The sequence below is a fragment of the Primulina tabacum genome, chromosome 5 (assembly GCF_025594145.1).
Source record: "Primulina tabacum isolate GXHZ01 chromosome 5, ASM2559414v2, whole genome shotgun sequence".
NCBI lineage: Eukaryota > Viridiplantae > Streptophyta > Magnoliopsida > Lamiales > Gesneriaceae > Primulina > Primulina tabacum.
This window is the reverse complement of record NC_134554.1, coordinates 25732556-25741106: the sequence shown is the minus strand read 5'-3', so window position 1 is coordinate 25741106 and position 8551 is coordinate 25732556.

The window sequence follows — 8551 nt, the reverse complement described above, 5'->3', positions numbered from 1 at the left end:
ACATCACCAACCAGCAGCCCTTTCACAACAGATTATCAGGAACGTGAGTGAATAGGAAGAAATACATAACCGAAGCAAAGAAAACCGAATATCCTTCATGCATCAAGCTTTATCAAAAATTATCATGCATAAACAGATTAATCAGCATATAAAACATGTATGATGCGTAAAAATGATACAAAGCATGCCTTGATGATGTATATACGCGAGGAGATCGAAGAACGATTGCCCGAGGAATTTCTCTTTGCAATAAAGGTGGTAGCCGAAGCCTTGCTGGTGGAATTCTGCTGAATACCGAGAGATTTTTGATAGGGGGAGGGTGTCGGTTGGTTGTAGGAGTTAGGCTTAGGTTATGGTTAATTAGTTGTTTAATTAAATAGATAATAATTAGCTAATGGGTCCTAAATTGCTTAATTAAAGTTTAAAAAAGAGTTTTAAGGCCATCAAGCTTAAAAGTAGGCTCATTAATTCCAAACACACACCTGAAAAATATTTCGTGTTGGAAATTTTTTGAAAATATTAGCCGAACTACAAAAACGTCCCCCGATTCAATAAAATTTATGTACCGCTGAAAATATGCTCTGGCGGGTAAAAATATTCAACAAAGCCCATTTCTTGAAAAATATCTTTAAAACACCTTATAATAATTAATAAAATCAATCATGTAATAAAATAATTTTCCTGATAATTCCCCGGTCTCCGTTCTTCGTTCGAGTGCGAAATATACCTAGAAACCCTAATGCACGAACTTTTAAAATTTCAAAAAATAAATTCTACCATGCAATAATTATGCATAAAACGCAGAGCTTGTTTATATACGCTTTAAGGTAAATTACTTAAGATTAACGAACTATCGTATTATTTTAAAATAAATATATCTAAACTCTGTTTGGCTTAAAAAAATTAACTTTTTATTTATTTTTGGCATTCCAAAATTAAAACACAGTTGGAAAATAAAATATTTATGAATAAATAATATACAGTATATATGTATTAAAATATATCATGAACTTCAGCTTTGATGATTATAAATTGATCCGACAATCGATCGAATTGATAAATGTTGCAGATCACTCGAGGAATTTATTCGATCTGGAGCTTATAACTGAACTTCACTTATATGTACCAAGAAGTGATTTGATGAATTCACAACAAAACGACTCTAATCTAAACTGAGCTGAATTACTCTGTGATGATCATCTACTGAGCTGAAGATATTCTATGAGTGCAATAGTCAGTTAGCTTTTGATCTCTTTCTTATCTTATTAGCAAGAACCGGCAACAAAATAAAGCATATGTTAGTTGTCTCATCAGCTAGTGTCCGAAGAAATTTAAATTGTCTAGAACTATATTTGGAAAGAAGATAATAACACATGATATTCTCTACAAGATTGTACGACTGTAAGTACTGGCCATATTTATGAGCTTGGATAAACTTCTACAAACGAAGAACGCATCATAAATATTACGAGAACTACTACTCTGAATCTATCATATAATTGATCATCGGCATCACTCAGAATCTTATCTCAAGCCGATTTGCACACGCTGAAAAAGATCTATCAGATCGATTGAGGATCATTTTGTGCACATTTGTTTTCACTTATCTTTTTATTACATGAACTATTGTATTGTGAGAATCATTATAACTGAGTATTTATGAACATATTAGGTTGTTTGAATAGGGATTTCAGTTCAATGGGATTGATTAACCGAGCTGAAGTGGGTTTGTATAAAAGTTGTACCAATCAAATATTTTAGTGGAATTCATCTAGAAATAAAAGAAGGGGAGATGTAGAAGCTTACTCTTCGAACTTCCATAAAAATTTTTTATCTCTACTTACTTTCAATCATTTACTTACCTGATCTGATTATATCTGCATATATCTTATTCAATTTAAATATTAAGTTGTTTACGCAGTTATTTGTTAATTTCTCTACATAATTACTTTGATGGAAACAATTACTTGAGCTGCTCACAAGACTTAAGTTTGTAAAATTTGTCTTTTTATTTTGAAGTGTTTATTCAGCCCCTTCCAAAAACATTTTGATCCTAACAAGCCGTATCGGATAAGATTTTTTGAACTCTGAATATTTGATACACTCATATGGCTTCTTCTAATAAGATATAATATTTTCAAAAGAGTGATATGATTACTAGAAAATCCGAATGCAAGTAATATATTTCGTAAGTACAAGATCGATCCTAAGAGAGGTTGTTTTAAGTTTAAATTTATTAATTTATAAATTAAAAAAGGCAAGAATGAAATTTACAATTTATAAATTTGTCAAGGCTCAAAGATTTATTCTTGGTTTATGTAATATTGTTTAACCAAAAGTAAAATAAAGGAACCCACCATAAATAATGGTTCCAAGAAAATTAAATATTTAAACACATACATAATATAATATAATTCTCAATATATAAAAAATACTGAATTAACCGATATTTTATATATGGTATCTATAATTATATGTATAACTGTATAAATATATAATTGCATAAAGTAATATTAAATTAAATCATTATATTTCATTTAGAACAACTGGCAGAGCCACGCTATCGCCTAAATAAAATATATAATTTAATAAGTTAGTTGTGGTAAAGTAAAAGTTAGTTGCGGAAAAATAAAAGTTAGATGCGAAAAATAAAAGTTAGTTGCGGGAAAGTAAAAGTTAAATTGTTAGATGTTAGTATTAAATCATAATATTGCGTTTAGAACAACCGGCAGAGCCACACTATCGTCTAAATGAAATATATGATATAATTATATATATATAATATAATATAATATAACAATAATAATAATTGATGAAATATTTATTGTATCAAAATTAAACAAAAAATCAAGATAATCACTTCAATGGTATCAAGCATTTGATGTAAATTGATAACAACAAATAATTCATTTTTATACCTACAATAAAAAGAAGTTAGCTAAATGAAAAAAAATATAGAAAGAATATACAAAATATAAACAATCTTACTTCACAAAAAATTCATCCTCTTCACCTTGACATAATAGATTTAGTTTGCCATGAGCACTTTTGATCAACACTAAAATCATCACTCATAGTTGGGAAAATGAGTGATATATTGGAACTTAGAACTTTTATACACACACACATACTATATTTTACAATGGGATATAATGATTCTCAAGCTAGCACAAGGCCTCTATTTATAGGCCAAATGAGAGAAATGGTCAAAATTTTTATTAATATCATGTAGTTGTAATAGTAGTTTTTGTCTCCTCCAACTTCAATTCTATGGCCCTTCTTTCAATACTATGTTCCACGACTTTAATCTCCGAATTTGACTTTACTCAAAACAGCGAACATGTAGGGCATTGTTTGTAGATGAATTTGGCCATTTGGTTCACCTTATTTGGTTAATATTGAATTATTTATAATTTTTTTACTATAAGTTGGTCATAGTAAAAGTAAATCTGTTCTCCTTTTGATATTTGCACAATTTGATCATCTTAATTAACTTTTTAGGCATTCATGTCTTCTGCAAAGTTGTGGATAATTTCTCAAGGATTCCAAACATGTTTGAATCACCTCCATTTGAATTTTGTAGCTTGAGTTATCATTATTTTACCAATACGTAGAAAACCTGAAAATAAAAGTAAGGCATTTAAATATAAACAAACAATACTAAAATAACATAATTTTATAATTTTAATGAAACTTAAATTTTAAAATACAAGTTTTAACATATAATAATTATTAATTTTAAGTTTCATCAATGTTCTGTCATAACTGACAGAACAATTAATATCTTAAAGGCCAATACTCTTGCATTCATCTCAGATGGGGCTCCAAGGATGATAGAAAAACCAAGATCAGAGTGGAAAACAAAAAATAAGAAGGTCGATCTGGATAATGTGACCAAGTATGTCATTTACAAAACTTTAGATAAAAAATATCCCCGAAATTTTTAAGGTCCACGCGAACCACATGCATTTGAGTTATTAAATTCTTTGTATTTTAATTAATTATTTTAATTGCATTAATTAATTATGTTGTGCATATTTACATGTTTAAAATATATTTTTCTACATGGTTGCATTAAAATATATTTTTAAAGGTTATTCAAGTTGCGATCGAGGAACGAAGACCGAGGGCTGAAAAAATAGAAAATGTTTTTATTGGTGATTTGTTTTTAATTAGTTGAATTAAGGGTGATGATTTTTAGTATTTTTGAAAATAAAGGGCTTTGAGCTGATTTTATACCCCGGGACGTAACTTTTATCGATGTTGGATTTTCAAAAAAAATACGAACTTTTTGGCAACCCGGCTAATATATTCACAAATTTATTTTAACAAAACTATTTTAATATTTTAATTAAATTCTAATTAAACATGAATGGGCCTAATTGGTGAGCTTATTGAGCCTAAGCTTAATTAAATATTTAATTAACTATAAAATAAGTTAAACCCACCCAAACCCTTTTCAAACTCTCGTCCACCTCTTTTGCACCATTAAAATTCTCTCCCAAGCAAATACACCACACACACGACACACACACACAGCATATTGAAGGACTTTTCAAAGGGTTCAAGGAAAAGCTAGCCAACGTCTTTGTTTCGCTCCGTTTCCTCGTCGCCAACGGTTTTTCGTGCGTATATAACGCAAAGGCACGCCATAAATCTCTTTTTTCTCATCTATCACACCATATTACATGTTTTAATTATGTTTGCATGGAAAATATATTGGCCTTTTAATTATTTTCGTTTTTATGCCATAGCATGTCAAAAACTCATGTTTTTATGTTCTAAAACTTCTGTTAATGATGCATAAAGGGGCTGCCATCATAGGGTTATGAAAAGGGATGAATTTGGGAGGGTTTAAGGTCCTAAACAAGTTGACACAAGGGCTAGACACGGGGTAGGAAAGGGTTGCTCGAAAATTGAGTCCTTGTGTACAAGGACTCTTCGACGAGGACTCTACGAGGGCCAAGGTTTCTAGCTGTGGTGAGGGTGTGTTAAGGGAATAAAAAGGGACTGTAGGATGGTTCGAAGGGGGCTGTGCGATGCTAAGGGTGAAGGCTACACGATCGCGAGAGGGCGGAGGGCCGCACATGGCTAAGGAGTCGCGGCTGCGAGGCTGCAGCTTCTTTGCATGGGAAGCTCGGTCCAGCATGTTCCTTAGGGGTTATTCAGGGTCCTAGGAGGGTCAACTAAGGTCTGGACATGTGGCTAAGGGGCTGGAGTCGAGGTTAGCTTAGGATCAAACCAAATATGGGCTAGGGTTTGTGCAGAAATTTTCAGTAGGTATCATAGGCTGTCCAAGGGCTTTAATTGGCTTGTATTGGCTTGAAAATAGTTTATTTAGGTGTTATTAAGCTTTGGTTCAAATTGGGTAAAGTTTGGTTAAGTTTCGGCTTCATACGAGTCAAAATCGGGAAGTACGTCTAAGTTTAAAAAAAAAAAACGAATTGGGAAACGCCTAATTTTAACCTTTATAAAATTATGGAAAAATTAGGGTTAAGCTTAAATAATTATTAGAAGTCTAAGTTTTTAATTTGGGAATTTTTTGTTAAGGTTTGGTTTAATTCGAGATTAAAACGTGTTAATACATCTTAATTAAAGATTAAATTAAAAGTCATAGATTTAAGCCAAATAAAATTATGGAAAAATTCATGTAAGCTTAAATAATTATTTGGGACATGTTAGAGTCAAGAAATCAAGGAAAAAGTCGAAATCGTAAAATGTCGAGTCCAGGGGTAAAACTGTTTTTTTACACCTAGAAATTAGTAAAGGTCATGGCAGTGCCCTAAATACTGTTTTTATGTTAATATGATTATTTTTAATGTTTATGTAATGTTCATGATTAAATTATGATTTTTAAAATGTCTATTTGATTGTTATGATTTAAGGAAGACATTTAAAAGACATGTTGCATGCTTGGTTTCAAAACAAAATGTTATGTTATGCATGATTTTTATAAAGTGGTGAGAATATAAATGTTGAAGGATGTGAAGTGATTGTGACTAATTCGTTAATGTTGGCGACGTCGTGAGGGTTATGGTTCCAGTAGGAGCCCGACGATCGTGTTTCCATTATTACGAATATGAGGTTATGAGGTTTGAGGTAAGAATGAGAATATCGTGAGGGGAGAAGGCCCCAGAGGGAGCCCATTTATGGGAGAAGGCCCCAGAGGGAGCCCCGACGGTCGTATTTCTATTCGATCATGATAGGCCAGGGCCCAGTTGACCGGTGAGAGTGTTGCTGGTGTCCCCCGCCGCCCAGTACTGAGGTTTCACGTAGATGGATCGTCATGTCATGTCATGTTGAGGAAAGTCACAATTAACGATTTGAATTCAACAAAGGAAAAAAAAAGGAAATGTTCATGATCATGTTAAAGGTTTTATGTCATGTCATGTTGAGGAAAAAGGAAAAAGTTGAGGTTTATGATTGCATGTCATGAAAAAGTATTTTATGAAAATGTTTATGTTTAAAGTTTTATGCATCATGAAAATATTTACGAAAATGTTTATGTTTATGCATCTTCATGAAAACGATATTTTAAGTACAAATATTTTTCACCGTTATATGTTGACTGTATTACGTTTTACTCGTTATCAAGATTATGGTGTGTTGAGTCTTTAGACTCACTAGGTGTGATGGATGCAGGTGGTATTGAGGGAGGACTTGATGAGTGATTTGACTGGGCTGGAGGCGCACACAACCCGAGGACCAGCGCTTCTACTTTTTCCGCATTATGACTTTTGACTCATGCTTTACGGTTAAAGATATTTAGGATTATTTATTTATGCATTTGAGAGATTTTTGAGAGGTTTAGTATGGGCTATTATTTTCAAATTATTGCTTTTTAGGTTTGGTAAAATGTTTGACGATTTTATGCTTTAAAATATTTTCCTTTGGATTTTTAAATAGCAGTTGGATGGTTATTTTTAAAATGATGTCAAAAATATTTTATGGTTCGGCCGATGCTAAGTGAGGTTTTAAAAAAAAAATTTCTAATACTTTTAAAGCAATAAAAAGGACAGGACGTTTCAGTTGGTATCAGAGCAAAGGTCCTATAAAGGGTTGTGCCACCATAAGCGTCAGAAAGATCAGTCGTCAAGCCTCAAAGTTGTAAGTTTTTACATGCTTTATATGATTTTGTGATGTTACCTGCATAACTACATGAATTATATGTTTACGTCACAAGTTTAATAGTTTTATGATAATATATGATTATTATGCTTTAGATTTTTATACGTGATATGATATGAAACGAAAAAAAAAATTATTTGATTTCAACGCATGTTGGCTTCGTGGTGGAATTGGACTATGTTGATTTTTGGGTTTTAGAATTGACGTTATATTTTTTGGGCTATAAGTTGATCATGAATATTATGAATGTTTTGGGACACGTAGATTTTCTAAGAAAATATTTATGATTCATGGTTACTAGTCGAATTAATTTTTGGGAATTAGACATAAGTGATAATTATTCAAGGACTGCGATTATCTTGGGAAGTAAGAAAATGTATAAATTGGGATTTTAAGTTTCATGAAAGGTAAGATTGGTTATAGGAAATGATTTTTGGGTAAATAGGTTTAAAATTTCGAAATTTATGTTATGGGAAACCCGTCGAAGGAAATTAAGAATGTAAAAAACTCATGGTATAATGGTAGGATTTTCGAAATTTTGGGACCAATGTGATATTTTTGGGAAAATTAAGAATCTATTTTGCAATTATTACGGAATTTGGGGACTAGTTTAGCCATAAGCGATAATTTGATGGTATAATTGATAGGAATTTTTGATGATTTGGGCTTGTAAGAATATTTTGAACCTTGGGATATCTTGAATATAGTGTTATAAGGAATTTTAATCAGGGGTTTTTAAGGATAAATCGATATTAGGCTTGAAAAATCTAAGCGTTAGCGGATGCGTTTGGGATTTTAAGATTGAAATTTGATAAGTTGATGAATATTTTGGGTATAAAATAAGAAAAGTAAGATACGATAAGTATGTTCATTCATCATTTGATATTGGGAATTGTAAAAAAATTGAAATTTGAGGTTATAATAGTAATAACACTAAGTATTTGGGTCTTTTTAAGTTGCGATTTGAAAATAAAGATTTAGAAGGAAAATTTAATTGGGATCAAGGAGACGTAAGGACATTTTAGAACTTAAGTTTTTATCAGAGTAGCGCAGCGGAAGCGTGGATTTTTGGGATATTAGAACTAAGTCTAAACTTTGGGTTATTAAGGATAAGCGAATTTCGAGGACGAAATTCAATTTAAGGGGGGGAGATTGTAACGCCCCGAAATTTTTAAGGTCCACGCGAACCACGTGCATTTGAGTTATTAAATTCTTTGTATTTTAATTAATTGTTTTAATTACATTAATTAATTATGTTGTGCATATTTACATGTTTAAAATATATTTTTCTACATGGTTGCATTAAAATATATTTTTAAAGGTTATTCAAGTTGCGATCGAGGAACGGAGACCGAGGGCTGAAAAAATAGAAAATGTTTTTATTGGTGATTTGTTTTTAATTAGTTGAATTAAGGGTGATGAT